Genomic DNA, 18,876 nt, shown 5'->3' with positions numbered 1-18,876 from the left:
GCTGCAGGGAAAAGTCCCCAACTGGGAACTCCAGCTCGGCAAACAACACTCCCAGCCTGACCCGGCCCGTCCGGCCGCACCTCCTCGTGGCCGATCAATGTGCTATAGTGGAGGATGGTCTCCGGCTGTGGCCAGGCGGAGGCGGGGCCGGGCGAGAGTGGGGATGTTCGCTTGCCGCCCTGTCTCTTGTGCCGGGCGCGTCTGTTCGGGGAAAAGCGTGGAGGCTTTCGGTCGCAAGGTGGGTAACAGAAAGAAGCCACTTCATGCCGTTGATCAAGAAAAGGACGCAACGTAGAGCTTTCGAAGCGCGCACAACGTTTTGTGCCCTTTGGGCTGGTCTCAGCGAGCGGTGTTCTGCGGCTGTGGGGGTAGGATTTAGCTTTGGTCCAGGGCGGCGAGCTGCAAAAACCCGGCCGAGACTTACCTCCGCCTACGCGTGCACAGCGTCAAAAGCAGGGAGGGGCCCGGGGCGACTATTTCAGTCGGGGGTCTTGCTGTCTTTGTCGCCATGGGAGCTGCGTGGACGGGCTCAGTGGCCCTGGAGCTCACGGGGCACCCCCCCCCCTCACTCACAAGGCTCACCTTGGTGACAGGATCCGGCAGGCTCCAGGTGAAGGGGCCAAAGCTAAATCCTACCAAGCTGGCTTGGCTTCTCAATCACCCTACAGTGCATATTTCCCCCCTCTCTCTGGGACTGGGGAGGCGGGGCCACAGCTAGCCTCGCAGCACATTTTTTCCTCCTTCCTGTCGGAGGCTTCGTCCCTCTGGGATTGGGGAGGCGCGACCCATTCCCCCCTCTCTCTGGGACAGGGGAGGCGCCTCGCGGCACATTTCCCTCTTCCTCTGGCGCTGGGGAGGCTAGGCGGCCGCTCACCTCTCAGCGCATTTCCCCCTCCCCCTGGGACCGGGGAGGCGAGGTGGCTACTCGCCTCAGCGGATTTCCCCCTCCCGTCTTGCAGGAGCTTCGTCCCGTCCCTCGGAAACTGGGGAGGCGAGGCAGCAGCTCGCGCTCACCTCCCTTCGGGCCTGGGGAGGTGAGGTGGCCACTCGCCTCCCAGTGTATTTCCCCTGGCGTCTCGCAACGGATTCATTCCCATCCTCTGGAACTGGGGAGGTGAGTTGGTGCGCCAGCTTGGCTTGCGCTACAGGCCGGGCGCAGCAGCCATGGAGTTTGTGCGAGTCCTCCCCCCCCCTTCACGTTTTGTTAGTGGGTGGGGAGAAGGGGGGGAGCATCAGTTTGAAAGAGGGGGGAGTGCAACCACATGTTAGAACAGTTTTCCTTGCAGGTGCCTGCTCACCTCGCAGCAGTTTCTCTCCCTCCCCTGCTAGGATCATAGGCGGCTGGCTGGGAATGGGGAGGCAAGCTTACACGCTAGCCCAGAGTGCATTAGATGGCCAGGCGCAATGGTTCTCACGCGGATCCCCCCACCTTGCTGGTGGAGACCAGGGTGGGGAGCCTCAGGCCTTCCCTGCTGGAAGAGCGATTAAGGCCTTGCCCCCCTGTGCCTGCAGAGGAGCGGAGTTTCCAGGCAGCGAGCTGTTAATGGGTTTGGCAGCACCCCCTTCCCTGCCCTCCCTTTGGAGTTTGTGGCAGCATTGGGCTTACTGGGGGGCTTACTGACCTGCAATGGTTGAAGGGGGGTCCCAGACAATGCGGGGGATGGCTGCAATCCTGAAACTCCCCCACCATCCACTTGTGAGGAGATGGGCTGTGACTTGGTGACAGAGCCCTTACTTTCTCCAAGACCCCCTGACCAAGTAGACCAGGCTGGCTGACTCTCTTCTGGCATCTGAAGCTAAGCATGAGCAGCTCTGGTTAACATTTGGATGGGAGACCTCGAGATGGATCCGCAAGGAATTTCAGTGGGCCAGACCCGGCTGGACCGGCCAAGATGGCCCTGCCCATGCGGCAAGCAAACGTGGTGGCCGAATTCTTCTCCGGATTCTCAGGACTAGGAGCCGCTATGGGCTGGGAGGCCTGGCCACCTCCAGATCCTGCTTGCAGGCAATTTAGGCCCCCCAAACCAGTACCTGGTCCAGCCTCCAGGCCTTTGGGGGGGAGAACAGGACCAGGAACTCCTCCACTGGAAGAGGCTACAGACTGCAAAGGTCAGGCCCCCATACCCATCAGCAGATTCACATAATCTGTCCCAGGATGAGGTATTCTGGCCCTGAAGGGCCTGGCAAGAGGGGAACCTGTGGTTCAGGGAACCTGTGGTCTCGGAGCCTTCAGAGAACAAGGAAATCCTGTCTAGAGCCTATAGCACCCCTAGCTGCAGGCAGAGAAGGGGGGCCCTCAGCACAGAGACAGCACCTGTCTTCCAAATCTGAAGAGGATGGGCCTTTTGTTGTGTCTCACTCCGATCTCTGATCTGATAGAGAAGAAGACGAGTTGTCTGGATGTAAACAGGTTTCTAAAGATACTTCCACCAGATTCTTTGCTCCGGAATACCTCCCCCACATTTTGCCCAAAGTCATATCCACCTTAAATTACGAGATGGAGATTCAAGAAAAACTGAGGTCGGAGGCATCAGCCAACCTGGATGCCAGGGGACTGCACTCGCATCACTTGGCAGGAGGTTGTGGCAAGAACTGGCTCACATTCCAGGCCACTATTATGAAGGGGAGCCTCCGGTGATGGCACCCCATCTATGTTTACTTGCACCTGGCCGCAGATGCTCTTTTAGTGGACCTAATGACCTGTGGCAAGGCCTCCTGGGGCACAGCCCAAGTAGTTGAACATTCCATACAGGGAAGATCTTGGCCTCCAGGACAGTTCTGCATGCTGCCAGTGCTGGTGGTGCCACAAATGAAAACGGGTGAAGGACCCTGTCCTCAGGAATGGTAGCCATCGTGCTTGGCAAGGTTATCATGGCACAAGATGGCCAGGTGCTTCACACTATCATGTGGGATGCCCAATGACCAGGCGTTCCAAGTTTTCTTAGTGGAACAGAGTCTCCTGGAAATACGGGAGGAGTCTGAGCATCTGACATGGATGGTGTTCCAAGAAGAGATGGTGTCTGGACTGCCCTGGTGGACTGGTGGCTCTCCCAGGCATTGTGGGGTCTGACAGTCTGACCTGGAATTGACCCACATGGCATGAGATGTGTAGGCCTGGCTGGTTTGGCTGTGGTTTTAGGAGGGTTGCCAGGAACAGGGCCTATCTGGCCTAGTTCTATGCTGGATTTGCATGGGATGGAGCCTGTTGGCAGGGAGTCCAGTGTGCGATCGGGACTCCCTGGGGTTTGGGGCCTCTCTACGAGGCGGTGCGTATACGAGCGCGGCTTACCCAGCTGGGAGGCCAGGGGCTCGTTTGCCAGGTGGCCTGGGGGCAGTCAAAGCAGGTTGGTGCCTGGTGGCTCCCCCGCATAGGTCGTTTCCCTTAGTGGCAGACTTCAGTAGGCAAAGGGGACCTGCTCTCCCGGCTGGGAACGGTGCGGCTCCCCAGGGCGCCTCTGGACTCCGTGGGTTGTTGGTGCAGTCTGCTGACTGCTAGGTCAGGCTCCCTCTCCCATGCTGTGCCAACCCTCCTGTGGGGAGGTAATAAAGGCTGTGGCCTTGTTTATCCCAGCATTGGTGTCGCATCTCATTCCAGCACATAATGCCCTCCTGCAGGTCAATAGGATTCCTCAAAAGCTGCTTGTGATGGTCTGTGCTTTTCTAAGACTTGGCCGAAAACTGGGGTTTAGGAAGAGATGTGCCTCCCCTAGAACTGGATTGACATCAGTGTCCAGCCCTGCAGTCCATGAAAGCAAGGGGCTCTTCTGAACAGGGAGAAAAAGAGTGTATTTCTTTCATTTATTATTATTATTATTATTATTATTATTATTATTATTATTATTATTATTATATAAATGCAGAGAGTCCTTCTCACTGCACACCAGGAGAAAGGGGCTTCCTAAGCAAGTAGATGGTGAAACTTCCTGACAGTCCCTTTCCTGGACTTTCTTTTTCTATACATTAAACAGTGGCCAGCTTCCTTCTCTGGAACTGAGTAGCAGCCACTGGCCAAACTAGAGTTTCGGATACTGTCTGTCTACCCAGAACAGGAAAGGATAAAAATACCCACTATCAGAGTAGTGAGTAGTACATGTTGGATTAAGACATGGGTCTGCTGTGAAATTCTGCCCATCACTCTCTCACACCTTGATTTACCTCATAGGATTTTTATGAGGAAATGCAGAGTTGCCATAGATGCCACCTTGAACTCCTTGGAGCAGTGGTCCCCAACCTGCGGGCCGTGGCCCGGTGCCGGGCCGCAAAGGCCATGGTGCCGGGCCGCGGCTCCCTCTCCCCGCCCCCCCCCGCAGTAAAAAACTTCCCAGGACGCAAGCTTGCGGCCCAGGAAGCTTCTTACTGCGGGAGGGCGGGGAGAGGGAATCAGGGCTGGGCCACGCGGCCGTGCGGGTGCGGCCCGTGGGCGCAGGCCGATGCGCGGGCATGGCCCGCGGGCGCGGGCCGCGCAAGTGCGGCCCAATGCCCTGCCGGTCCCCAGCCTCAGAAAGGTTGGGGACCACTGCCTTGGAGGACAGGTGAGATAAAAATGTAAAGTTACTGAGATACCTGGAAGGGAAGTATTGCCCATGTCTCTTCATCTGCTTGTAAAGTTTTGCAGTATGGGGGCAGAAGGTGGTGTAACTTCACCTAATGGTAGATTAAGGTTGTGTGCCTGCATATATCATTTGTTTTTCAAGCTAGGATAATTTGCCAGGTTAATTGTGTGTTCCAGTTTCTGGATACGTACTTTTCCAAAGAGAATAAATAGGTAGACCTAAAAACATTTCATTTAATGCAGTTTTTATTAGTGGTGACAACCACTCATTCTATGAATTATTGCAGGCCCAATGAAGAATGGCAAACAATTTCTACCGCCCTCATATCAGAAAATATGACACTGTGACATCTTACCAATGAATAGTACTTCATGGAGGCTGTTAACTACAAAGCACTTATTGCAGAGAACCTCAGCACACAATTGTCATTTTCGAATCATGGCAGCTATCCAGGTTGCTCAGTGATGTTACTTCTGATATTAGTTGCTCTTAAAGGGACATCATAATATTGTAAATAGGTAAAGGTATCCCCTGTGCAAGCACCAGGTGATGTCTGACCCTTGGGGTGATGCCCTCCAGCGTTTTCATGGCAGACTCAATACGGGGTGGTTTGCCAGTGCCTTCCCCAGTCATTGCCGTTTACCACCCAGCAAGCTGGGTACTCATTCCCGTAGTGGGGAAGGCACTGGCAAATAGAAATGGCTTTTTGTAAATAGAAATTGTAAATAGAAATGTTTTTTTGTTTCTAAACAGTTGGCATGAACTGGGAACCGGAACTTTGCTTTGAGGCCAAAGCGAAGATGGGAAATTGATGATGTAACATACAATGATGACCCCTCTACAAATTCTGTTTCCTTTCAGCCTGAGCCACCCAAGTAATATGATTTCTTTATTGAGAGTTACAAACCAGACTGTCCTACCCTATCATTATCAAAAAATAATTTGGCTTTTAACTCAGGTCTGGAGCGTCAAGGGAAGGTATAGGAGCTCTCTTTACCAAAACCCCTTCAGAATGGCACAAAATTTATTTAACACACAGGGATTAGTCAGATGGAATAAGGAGTTGAAACATTTGCGGTACAAATCAATAGTTATACAGTCTTTAGTTCTTAATTCAGGCTATTGGGAGTTATTGGAACTTATTTGATTTGTTTCTAAGTTCTTAATAGTTAGAGGCTTTTGTATCCATGTCTTCCCAGACAGTACAATATTCTTCTTTGAGTTTTCTTTAAAAACTCCTCTGATTTTCTGAAGGCTGGCACCCTCTGTCAGCACCCAATCTCCGCTTCTCTGAAACACCAGTTTCCATCTAACTTCTGAGGTGTCTCAAGCACCAGATTAGGGGAAGTTAATTTCCCTGTTTAACTGGCCAGGGATTTTTCTCTCTCTCCCTTTCCTTTGGCCTGACTGAGAGTCTCAGTCCAGTAACCAAATCACCCTGCCAAGTATTAATCCCAGTTCTCCTGTCTGTTTAGGCTGAACACAGATTCTAGCCAAAATCCTTTTTCTTGACTAAAATCTCAGAGTAGAAATTCAGCAGGTAGGTACATAATTGCCCTCTCTTAACACAAGTCTCTATCAGAAGCCCAATTCCATCAGCATACCACTCTCTTAGGACCTCTCTCAGGTTTTGCTGACCAGTTGGTGTACTGGAGCAGCCTGTCATTCAAGCCCTCTTGCTGTATGAAGTTTTAATTCTTCACGTTCTGGTGTTCTAATACTTCAGCACTTTGAGCCTTGCTTTTAAAGTACTGTCCATCACACATAGAAATGAAAATCTACTTAGTACAATATTATCCCACTCATCTTGAGAGCCAGCTTGGTGTGGTGGTTAAGAGCAGTGGCCTCTAGTCTGGAGAACTGGATTTGATTCTCCACTCCTCCACATGCAGCCAGCTTGAATGACTTTGGACCAGTTTGAAGCCTAAAATAACATCCACCAGGAAAGGCTGGCCTCACTGATGGGAGGAGGAACAGAGTTGGAGAACTGGCCCCTCACCAAAGGAGAGGCATTTGTAATAATTGTAATGCTTTTAATTTTTTAACTCAGTATGTTTTTTACTGTTGTCACCTGCCCTGATGGAAGGATGGGATAGAAATAAAATGTAATGTTGATGTTGTTCTCTCAGAGCTCTTTCTGTGTCAAGTCTCCATACAGGGCCTAGGATTGGCATACTGTCAGGTAGATAGTTTCAAGGGAGGGAGAACACACAAAGTCGTAACAAGCTGAAGATCACTCACACAAGTAATCATCAAATCAGATAAGGGCAGAAGAGAGTCCATAATCCAGGTCACTAGCTGAAGGTCAGTAGAGCACACAGGAATGAGGAGTGCAAATTCAGGAATAAGTAACATTTGCCAGCACAGAGAGGTATTGCCTCCACCCTAGTTTTAAGCTTGATGCTCAACTAAACATGAACAGCTGCCTAATTAGTCAAGTTTCTGCAAGCACTCAAGAAGACCAGTCCTGTGTTGATCTGCTAATCTAGTTGAGTGATGTCTCTCCAGTAAAATTAAGTGTTGCTTGCTGTGCTGTTAGGTCTCTGAGTTCGGGAGACAAGGGTGGAGGGTCAGCTGAGTATCCAGAGGCTGAGTGCTTGTACCTGGTTCAGGTTCTGAACTGGGTTCCTTGGCCAGTTCTGTGTCTGCTGGTGGTGCACTGATCCTGGCAGTACTCTTCACACTGCTTCTTCCTCAGAATCTCATGAGGTTGCAACTCACGTGGACCTGACATTCTATTGCTTTGAGACAAAAAGCAGCATACAGAATTACTGCTCTTCTTCCTGACCTCCACCTCTGTCTCTACTCAGGGCAGTATGACCGTTTATGCACTGGGAACTTCATTGCCCCAGCTCCCGTGCAGGAGTACAAAGGGGGGGGGGGATGGTGGATGAGGTGCACCAGGCCAAATGCTCCCGCATGTGGGTGCAGGAAGAGGTGGGGCAACCTGCCATGACTAAAACCCCAGCCTGCAACCTGGCATGAAGCCTCCAGTGCGTAAACGGTCTATATGTGGTTTTCTACTTCATCTGCACAAGAAAGTTGCAACCAGCTGGGGGGGGGGGGGCTTGGGTTAGTCAAAATCCTGTTAGGATTCTTCTTTCACTATACATGCTACTTTTGGACCCCAAGCATATTCCCCCTCTGTTCTAATCAAACTGAATGTGCATGCTGAGTTCCTTCTTTGACACACCCCTCCCACCTTCTCAATGGGACAACCATAGGTGTTCATATCTAACAGATGGAGCTTTGACTTTTGAAAGCTTATGCCCCCAAAATCTTATTCTTTTCTAAGGTACTATTGGACTTGAATCTAGCTGTTCTACTGCAGACCTCTGAAATGAATAGCAGTAGGGTTTCGTGGAGAAGCAATTTATGAGCATACCTTAAGCATAACATGTTCCTGACCCTTGACCAGACATGCTGTCCTTTCCATTCTTCTCATTTTCAACCAAAGTAGGAGAGAGGGGACTTGGAGTTAGTGATGAGTGGTTTCTCCATCCCCTGTTGTACCAATTCTTCAATATTTTTACCCAGAAATCTAATAGTGTGCTCTGTTAACATCAGGTTCTTTTCTTTCTTTTTTTGGTAGCATTTCAGGCTGCATCCTGGGAAAGCAAACTCCGCTACTGAAGAATGCAACTGTTAGTGCAGCAAAACATGGATGTACAGGTTCAGTTGTGAAATGTGTCTGTTCAGATAATACAAATGGCAAGGAACACATTCCACATCCCAGGGCCTGGCAAACTATTTGCAATTCTTAAAAAATAAATCCTGTTGTGAATGCATATCAACTCGTTCTTCTAAAAGCATAAAAAGAAACAGAGTGTAAAATGGTTAGAAGGGAGAGAGGAAGGAAGAGTGAAGTTGACTAGACCAGAGGGTGCCTTGGATTATCAACAACAGAAGGAGGCATTGCAATTAAGAAACAGGAAAACTGCCTGAGTAGAGTTATCAGCTACAAGCAAGGTTCCCTCTTGCCTTTGTACAGATATTAACAACCAATGGTGGGTTAGTTGTTACAGTAGTCTGCTTTTGTTGTTCTGGAATGAGAATCTATGCCAGCCTTTCTCAACTTTTTTATCATTGAAAACCCCCTGAAATATTCTTCAGGCTTTGAGAAACCCTGGAAGTGGTGTGATCGTGCAGAATATGGTTGGGAAGCGGAGCTGTGGACATGCTCAGCTGGGGCCCCTCCCCTTCCCACCCCCTGCAGGCATTTATTTGAGACCAATTAACTCAACAACAATAACAATTGCCCGTTGTCTGTTTTGGTGGGGGGGGGGGCAAGTTGACATGACCATATATGGTCATATCATCTGATAAATATTTAACACATTTTTAATATATATATAAAAATAGCTCTCGCCCATTCAGGAAAACTTCCAGAGTTGTCAAGAAACTCTGGGGTTTCACAAAACCCTGGTAGAGAAAGCCTGCTCTACTCTGTGTGTTTCATCCAAATTCCTACACAGATAGACCATTGGGCTGGATACAACCAGTTTTTCTTTTGGTGAAAAGGAAGGAGGAGTTCTCACTGGCTACCAAAAAGGTTATGCTTTGGGAACATGGGACCTATATAGGCAAAAGCCATGTGGCTGTATTAAAAAATGAACGTATTAAAAATTGAATGAAAATGCTAGGTGAATTCAGGCACAATAATGGTAGCTCTACTACATGTGTTTTCTGTATCTTTACTGGATTAGCTCTGACTGTAAGCTAAGCAGAAACCTGAGGTATAACTGTTTTAATTTTTTTTACTAGAAATAAATAAATTAAACTAGGTGAAACATGCTGGGGAATAGTGAGTTTTTAAAAATGAGCTTAATAATTTAGTATTTAATGTTGAATATTACATTTTTCCTAGCACCAGGAACAATTAGTATCTCCTCCCCTAACATAACAATAAGGAAAATGTCAGACAATCTTAATGAGCTGAAAGGCTGAAGCTAGTCTACTCAGGGTCATTATCACAGTGCTAGACAAACTGAAACATGCTCTGTATCACACATATTGAAGGAAATGGCTTAATAATCTATTCACCTAGACAACTTCCACTTATAGTTTTTTTCTAACTAAGACAAGAGCAAATTTGTAATGGCAGCATTTCTCTCAAAAATAACGCAGGGAATGATGACACATTCCTATTAACTGCCTTTCTGAAAATGTCATACAAACATTAGTCATGTTCAACAATATCATCCTGAATAAAACATTTTTATTTCCCTTCTTGAAGAGTGGGCACTGGTCTGGTTAATGAAAAAGATCATAATTATAAATCTGCGCACATTTGATGGCTTTTCAGAAACTTGAAGGCAATATTGGAGAATTGCTATTGTTTTTACTGTTCTTACTCATTTTTGTGCCTCAACTCAATCTCTGGTTAAACCAGTTTTGCAGGTTTCCATATAGCTGTTGCAGGTGCTGCTGATGCCCCAAACAGTTTTGGACTTGCTTTCAACATGCTCTCAAATTAAAATTTTTCCAGGCAGACGAAATGCTTGTGAAAAAGAGGCTCAAGCAGCAATCTTGCAGTCTTATGTGGGATTAGTCTGTGATACTTGCCTCTGAATGCACACCCTGAGCATTCCCAGCACAGAAAAAAAGGAACCTGCTTGAAAAAAGAACTGTTTTTTTGTACCCTGCTTTTCACTACCCGAAGGCGTGTCCAAGTAGCTTACCCTTCCTCTACTCACAACAGACAACCTGTGAGGTAGGTGAGGCTGAGAGAAGTCTGAGAGAACTGTGACTGCCCCAGGGTCACCTTCAGACTTCATGTAGAGGAGTGAGAAATCAAACACTAGATTAGAAGTCTCTGCTCTTAACCATTATGCCAAGCTGGCACCAAGGCCTAAAGTATTGTTTTTTGTCTGCCATGTTCTGATGACTGCTTAAGAAAACTCACCAATTCCTTTCAGAAAATGTTAAAGAATCTGGTGAGATTTTAATGAATTTACAGCAACCAGTGTTTCCCAAACACAGAAGCGGCTACTCATTCAGAAAGCATCTCCATTGATTAAAAGGATAAAGAAACAGTCAGGCTAGTTACCTGAGGGGTATACAAACTAAACAGATGCTTGATAGGCATAAGAACAAAGAAGATGAATCATCATTTTCATTATCATAATACTGATGCCATTTTGATGATTTCTCTTAGTATAACAACTCTCTTGAGTAGTGATAAGTAATAGGGATTTACAAAAGAAAATTTTATGACTTCATGTTAAAATGTATTTTTGTCAACTTTTGAGAAGGGTGCCTGTATAAATCAAATATTTGAATTCAAAATGCTCCAGTGGTGCTTTTTAATATAGTTCTTGAGGAGACTTCTACAAGATATTTAAGCCTTTGGAAAGGAACAGATTTCCCACCACCACGAAATCTCAGTGCAAAATGTGTGTTCAATTTCTACCCATTGACACACTTTAGAAGTTTGTATCCTGCAGACTAGTAACCTAAAATTAAATTCCTAACAATATTTTTTTTAGGTTTTGTTTCCTTATTCAGAACTTGAGATGATTTTATTTTTACTGCAGACTATTCTTTTCTGCACATATACACAGCTGCTATTTTTCAAAAAAGCATCAGATACACTAATCAAGAAGGGATGAAAAATAAAATTAAATGAAAGAAGGATTTAATTTTCATTGCATCTTTTTTTTCAGTCTAAGGACAGGATTGATATACAAGACCAGTGTCCTGACAATTTTTTATAAGAAAAATGTGAGTAGATGGCAGGGAGCTACAAATTGGGCTTGATTCCCTTGTTCCTTTCACAAGGAGGAAGGAAGGGTGAGGAGGAAATTTTGATCATGAATGAGACCTGGGAGGAATGTTAACTCAGTGCTCAAATAGTTCAAACTCTCGACAGTTTTGATGTTGCACAGATCACAGTTATTTCAGTCGAGAGGCTTGTCATTTAATCTAGCATCTATAATACCATTTTTTGTTCCTCTCAAGTCTTCGGGAATTTAATACCACCTATCATATTTGGATAATTTCACAAATTTGGGGATTAATAAATGCTTGAATTGCTTGTAAAATTTCCTAGGAGCCCTCTGTCTGGGTCTTAATCATTAACTTTGTTAGGATTTCTTCAAAAAATTTCTTCAGGACTCCCAGCTTCCTTCCCAAGTTCTGAGGTGTTGCTTCTCTATCATCTGCTACCCAGAGTTGAGTATCACAGACACAACTTATTGCCTTGACTACTCTGGGGGAGTAGTCACTTGCCAACTGAATGACCCCCCTCCTTCTGGCGCTCCTTTTAAAATAGTATGTCCAAAATGGCAGACGTCTATGTGACTCAGAAAACCACAACCAGGATCAAAAGTTTCAAAGTACTTATTTAAAAGAAAATGTTCACAAGCATATTCTTAGCACAGCACCAGCTTGAGCAAGGGATTTAAAAGAAAAGGGGAAAATGCAATTTCTCTGTCCCTCCCTCTGTATGTGTCCTGTCAGTTGTTAAATATAAGACAGACTCCTTAGCTTAGAAAGTTATATGTTTTTACAGGACTTCCATTACCTTCAAGGCTCCTTTAGCGTTGCAGGCCACAATAAGGCAATCACTACCTCCTCCAGGCTTTTGAACTCTGGTGCTGGAGAAGACTCTTGCGAGTCCCTTGGACTGCAAGGTGAACAAACTGGTCAGTCCTAGAGGAGATCAGCCCTGACTGCTCCTTAGAAGGTCTGATCATGAAGATGAAACTCAAATACTTTGGCCACCTCGTGAGAAGGAAGGACTCCCTGGAGAAGTGCCTAATGCTGGGAGCAATTGAGGGCAAAAGAAGAAGGGGACGACAGAGAATGAGGTGGCTGGATGGAGTAACTGAAGCAGTAGGTGCAAATTTAAATGGACTTCAAGGAATGGTAGAGGACAGGAAGGCCTGGAGGATCATTGTTCATGGGGTCGCGATGGGTTGGACATGACTCCAGATCTCAGTTAAGAGTTCTGTCTGCTCTGATGGACTCAGCACAAAAAAGACCTTCTTGCTCCTAAGATTTTATAATTTCTCTGTTCCCCACCCACTGACCTGGTCAGGCTAGGCCAAATAAGCATTCCAGCCTGTGCATAATGGGTCTGTGAGAAGGATTGTCTGATAGTATCTTTTTGTCTCTTTCAAAATACCTCTAGAAGGTAAATTTGCTTAATTTATATTTAGGATTTTCTCATTTGCATCAGTTCCATCTAAATTTTCCTGATTCTGGTGCTAAATGAGTCTTCAAGAATGGTGTTATTGTCCTGGCTTTGAGAATTTGATTTAAAAAGAATGTAATTCAAAGTTTGCTGTTTGAATTGCTTACAATACATTTGAGGTACAGTATAAGAAAAATGTTATGAATTAAACTGCTGGTGGAAATACAAAATTAACTGTATCTTGTTTTAAACCATCTTGTTATCCATGCTCTGTACAGAGGTGGGTGAGGAGAGAATCATTCTTCTCCTGTCCACTAGATGTCACTGTAATATAATTCTAACAATGGTGCAGAAGGGCCTAAGAAATGCTTGCAAAATCAATTAACATTTAGACAATCTAATGTTTTGCTTCTCTTAAAGTAAGTCAGAATTATTTCCTGATATCCATTGCTGAAACTATGAAATAAATTTATCTCAGTAAGAAAATATGTAAGGACTTTTGTATGTTTGAATTGTAGAATTTTAGATCTTTCACCATTGTTTCTCAGGACCAAACTTGCAGCCCAGCTATTCATGGAACCAGATCCCTTTTCACTGTGAGGAGAAGTTTGCCTGTAAACACCCGTCATCAATGCTGCCTGCATCCTGCTAGTCTATTTCTCTGCAAAAGCATTTTGGCCTTGAAAATGTATAGATTTGTGTCAGTTTCACCAAAGGCAGACCAGCAGTGTCTGCACCCAGGGAGAAAACAGGAAAGTGTACTCTTTAGCCAGATGCCATGCTTTCCAGAGTGGCTTGGATTCCTCAGGTGACCTTCATCAGATTGTAGGGATACGCACCTGCTAGCATTTCTTTGCCCTCATTAGAAATAATGCCTATTTGCAGGTCACCTAGGTGTACCTAGGGATATAGTAATCTTATCACCTTTTGAGATCTCCCTTCCCTTCCTCACTATGGAACTCCAATAGCCACATACCCATTGCACTGGGACCCATTTTCTGTCCCCCAATCACAGGGTCATCAAAAGGTCATCATTTGCATTTTTGCCTAATTCGATCAACGTAACTAAGTCTTTGTCCTTTGCCTGGGGAGCTCATCAAGAGTCCCCCCAGAGTAGCGATCCCCAACCTGTGGGCCGTGGACCAAGTGTGGTCCTTCGACTAATTGGAGGTGGGCCCCGAAGGAAGCCTTCTCAACCCCCTCCCCGGCCCTTTACTTCATCCCCCCGGCCCTTTACAACACACTTCGGGTGTCATTGTCTCCCATCACTCCCAGTTGGGACTATCTCGTTGCAGAGAAACAAGCTCAGGGTTCCCATTGATTTGTCATTGTCATGAGTTAAAATAGTGAATATTTTCATGAGTGAAAATAAAATGTTCCTCATGTTCATTGTTGTGGCGTGTCTGTATCTTATTTTGAAGGGATGTTTAAACATTACCATAGCGACCAGAGAGCGTTAGGGCAGTGGTTGAGAGTAGAGGAGTAAACTACACCCCCCCCCACCAGGCCTCAGTAAAAGGCATTGAGTGGTCCCCGACGTTGAGTGGTCCCCGGTGATAAAAAGGTTGGGGACCACTGCCCCAGAGGAATCACTCACATTATGTGTCCTAGGAAACCTCCAGAACCTCGCCCTATGCTTTGTCCTGTCTGGACAAAAACATCACCCTCCTCCTAGATTGCTTTATGATACACCAGCACTCAAATCAAGTCCATTGTTTTAGGTTCTGTAGAACCCAGCCGCCTCCAAACACAAATTTGGTTATTTAAGGCACATGCTAGAACCTGTGTGTGTGTGTGTGTGTGTGTATGTGTATGTTCTCTGGCATTCTCACAACTGTTTGTGTAGGCCCGCTTTTCTGCAGTGTGTATGTCCTCTGGATATCCCATGTAAACCCAGAGCTCTGGTTGCTTGTTCTTTTTCTTCTGGACTTCTACACTTGCAAAGGTAGATATAGTAATTTCCCCCACAAATTTTATCCCCTATCACACTGTCTCACTATGTGTATGCTTAGTTTAAATTGTGTGAAAGTGTGTTTTAGCTTGCTGTCAGTGTTCTAGTGTAAACACAATTCAGTGCAAACAAAGAGTTTTTTTAACAGCAGTGACTCATATTTAATTTGTTTTGAAAGGTACCCTACCAAAGACTTGTGAATTAAGCCTATTGTGAGAGGCTGTAGTTAAGTAATTACAAATGCAAATTTTCACAAACATAGAATTTCTTAATACTTCCTCATAATATTTATGTGCCAATTTTCATACATATTTGAGAGCCTCATTCTTAGTACCATACATGAGCATGGCAAGAAACAGTTGGTGTTTGGCTGAATCAATTTGCATGTTCAGTTTATGAAGGAGGCGAGAATGGTCTGACAATTTTTAGTTTCTGTGATCCGTTAGTTGAAATATCAGCTAAGAGTTCATTTCCAGATCTTGTTCTGAAAACAGTTCTACTTCTTTTGAAAATCCTTGATGAAGTTTTAGCACTTCCCTTGTATTTTGTCATGCACAATCTTTCAAAAGAAAACCTTTTTCTAAACCAGCAATCCTGCAAAGGCTGTCTCCTAGCCCTTACAATCAGTTATCCTACTAGTATCTTTGAGCTGAGAGATTTTGGATATAGCAAAAAAAAAAAAAAAAAGAGTATTGTATGGGTTTGGCCATACTGAACCCCACAAATGTTCCAATATTCCTGAATCTCAGTGCTGGTATACTATTTACATTCAGAATTTTTCAAAGATCCCAGATTTTTTTGCTCCATTAAATCCTGCGAAGACCACTATGTTCAATTGTCCCCATATGGTATAACGGGAAATTGATCCAGAAATATCTGGGGAGGGGGGCCATTTCAAAGTTTCCAAAACATTGAACCGGGGGTCCAATTCTATGGGCCCTCAAAGAAGGCCCATTGGGGCCTGCATTGGGGAGGAAAGGTGTTAAGGGGTTATGGTCTCTTTAAATGCCTTCTCTGAGCCACGAGTAAACTCTGAAGGCATTTAAAGGGCTCACAGTCCCTCTAAATCAGTGGTCCCCAACCTGCGGGCCGCGGCCCGGCGCCGGGCCGCGGCTCCCTCTCCCCGCCCCCCCCCGCAGTAAAAAACTTCCCAGGCCGCAAGCTTGCGGCCCGGGAAGCTTCTTACTGCGGGGAGGGCGGGGAGAGGGAATCAGGGCAGGGCCGCGCCCGCGCGGCCCGCGGGTGCGGCCCAATCCACGGGCGCGGCCCGATTCGCGGGCGCGGCCGGGCGCGGCTCGCGGGCGCGGCCCGATTCGCGGGTGCGGCCCGCGGGCGCGGCCGGGCGTGGCTCGTGGGCGTGGCCTGCGCGGTCCCTGCGGGCGCGGCCCAATGCCCTGCCGGTCCCCAGCCTAATAAAGGTTGGGGACCACTGCTCTAAATGCCTTCTCCATGTGGTTAATTCACCTGAAAGGCTTTTAATGAGACTGTGATCCGTTTAAGAGCCTTTTAAATTTGGCTATCTGGCGGTCCCAAAAAATACCAGAAATTTCAGAATTTGGAGGCTCAGACATTTCAGATAGGTGGAAAAATGGCACAAAAATACTAATAAGGTATGTTTTCCAGCTTGGGTATAGCTGGATGCATGCCCCTATTCACAGAACCATAGCAAATTTCAAAAGGTACTTAAAATCCTATTTATTAAAGTACTTGTTCGTTATGACTGATCCATATCAGGTATCATGAAATTTTTCTTTAGAGACATTTCAAGATCACATCTGACAGTATATCAAAGTATTTAAAACACCCGCAATCTGCAGATGACACAAAATTATTCAGGAAAGGAAAAGCCAAGACTGAATGAAATATTCTAATAGGATCTCCACACACTGGGTGAATGGGCAACAAAGTGAAAAATAAAGTTCAGTGCAAGGACAAGCTGATGTACATTGTGACAAAAAATCCAGCTTCCTAGTTTAGCTAATGGGGTCTGAACTTGTTAAGTCCGAGTAGGAAAAAGATACTGGGGTTGTAGCAGATAGCTCAATGAAAGTGCCCACCAAGTGTGCTGCAGTGGTGAAAAAGGCAAGCACTATGTTAGGAATCATTAGGAAAGTGGTTGAGAATAAAATGGCCAATATTGTAATTCCCTTTGTGGTCACCTTATCTCCAAAAGGACATTGCAGAGCTGAAAAAAGTACAGAGGAGGGCAACCAAGGCAATTAGGGGATTGGAGCACCTTCCCAATGAGGAAAGGTTGAAGAATGTGGGACTTTCAATTTAGAAAAGAGACAAAAGAAGATACTGTTTCACATAGAATGATTAAAATGTGCAACTTGCTGCCAGAGGATGTAGTGATGGTACTCAGAATAATCAACTTTAAAAAGAGATTAGATATATTCATGGAGGATAAGTCTATCAATGGCTACTAACCATGGTACCTGAGGGGAACCTCTACATTAGGAATCCCAGAGCCAGGAGGCAGCATAAGGGAGAGGCCCCAGTCTCTATACCTGTTGACCAGAGGAACTGGTTGACCACTGTGTAACAAAGGATGTTGGATTAGATTGAACATTGGTCTGATCCAACAGGGCGCTTCTTATGGATACAAAAAAATGCCATGTCACCTGTACTTGGCTTCAGATTTTGGAGTAACTTTGAAGGATAATAATTGGTCAATTACGTTTGTTTTTATGGACTGGTTTCTACCTTGTCTTAGAATCATAGAATAATAGAGTTGGAAGGAACCTTATGGGCCATCTAGTCCAACCCCCTACACAATGCAGGACACTCACATCCCTATCACTCATCCACTGTAACCTGCCAGCCCCTTAACTCTTCACAGAATCAGCCTCTCAGTCACATGGATATCTAGCCCTTGTTTGCAAATTTCCAAAGATGGAGAACCCACCACCTCCCGAGGAAGCCTGTTTCACTAAGAAATTGCTCTGTCAGGAACTTCTTCCTGATGTTTAGATGGAATTTCTTTTGAATTAATTCCACCCCATCGGTTCTGATTCGTCCCTCTGGGGCAAGAGAGAATAACTCTGCTCCATCCTCTATATGAGCCTCTTGTGGCGCAGAGTGGTAAGGCAGGAGACATGCAGTCTGAAAGTTCTGCCCATGAGGCTGGGAGTTCAATCCCAGCAGCCAGCTCAAGGTTGACTCAGCCTTCCATCCTTCTGAGGTTGGTAAAATGAGTACCCAGCTTGCTGGGGGGTAAACAGTAATGACTGGGGAAGGCACTGGCAAACCACCCCATATTGAGTCTGCCATGAAAATGCTAGAGGGTGTCACCCCAAGGGTCAGGCATGACTCAGTGCTAGCACAGGGGATACCTTTACCTTTATCCTCTATATGGCAGTCTTTTAAATACTTGAAGATGGTTAAAGGTAAAGGTTTCCCCTGTGCAAGCACCGAGTCATGTCTGACCCTTGGGGTGACGCCCTCTAGCGTTTTCATGGCAGACTCAATATGGGGTGGTTTGCCAGTGCCTTCCCCAGTCATTACCGTTTACCCCCCAGCAAGCTGGGTACTCATTTTACCGACCTCGGAAGGATGGAAGGCTGAGTCAACCTTGAGCCGGCTGCTGGGATTGAACTCCTAGCCTCATGGGCAGAGCTTTCTGACAGCTGCCTTACCACTCTGCGCCACAAGAGGCTCTAAGAAGATGGTTATCCCCTCTCAATCGTCTCCTCCCCAAGCTACACTGACCAAGCTCCCCCAACCCATCTTCATGCGTCTTGGTCTCCAAGCCCTTAACCAACTTTGTTGCCCTCCTCTGGACACGCTCCAGTTTGTCTACATCCCTGAGAGCCAGTTTGCTGTAGTGGTTAGGAGTGCAGACTTCTAATCTGGCATGCCAGGTTCGATTCTGTGCTCCCCCACATGCAACCAGCTGGGTGACCTTGGGCTAGCCATGGCACTGATAAAGCTGTTCTGACTGGGCAGTGATATCAGAGCTCTCTCAGCCTCACCCACCTCACAGGGTGTCTGTTGTGGGGAGAGGAATGGGAAGGCGACTGTAAGCCGCTTTGAGCCTCCTTCGGGTAGGGAAAAGCGGCATATAAGAACCAACTCTTCTTCTTCTTCTTCAACTGGGGTGCCCAAAACAGAACACAGTACTCCATGTTAGGCCGAACCAGAGCAGAGTAAAGCGGTACCATCATCTCCCGTGATCTGGACACGATACTCCATTTGATAAAGCCCCAAATCCCATTTGCCTTTTTAGCCACCAA

The 18,876-nt window shown here is 46.3% G+C and overlaps 1 protein-coding gene across 9 annotated transcripts in view; it reads left to right on the top strand.

The window, feature by feature from the left end:
- The first annotated feature begins 100 nt into the window (after positions 1–100).
- Positions 101–18,876, top strand: part of DSCAM (DS cell adhesion molecule) — a 603,397-nt gene continuing 584,621 nt past the window's right edge. For 7 of the 9 annotated variants that reach the window (XM_077342750.1, XM_077342749.1, XM_077342743.1 and 4 more), the window contains exon 1: positions 496–1,114. The gene's annotated coding sequence lies outside the window, so the exon portion shown is untranslated. Of the gene's footprint in view, positions 239–495; positions 1,115–18,876 lie in introns of those variants that run through there. The other 2 variants (XM_077342744.1, XM_077342751.1) reach the window with 2 other exon arrangements.

The sequence above is a fragment of the Paroedura picta genome, chromosome 6, assembly GCF_049243985.1.
Source record: "Paroedura picta isolate Pp20150507F chromosome 6, Ppicta_v3.0, whole genome shotgun sequence".
Taxonomy (NCBI): Eukaryota; Metazoa; Chordata; class Lepidosauria; order Squamata; family Gekkonidae; genus Paroedura; species Paroedura picta.
The sequence above is the reverse complement of the archived record's forward strand: the minus strand, read 5'-3'. Positions and strand labels throughout refer to the sequence as shown.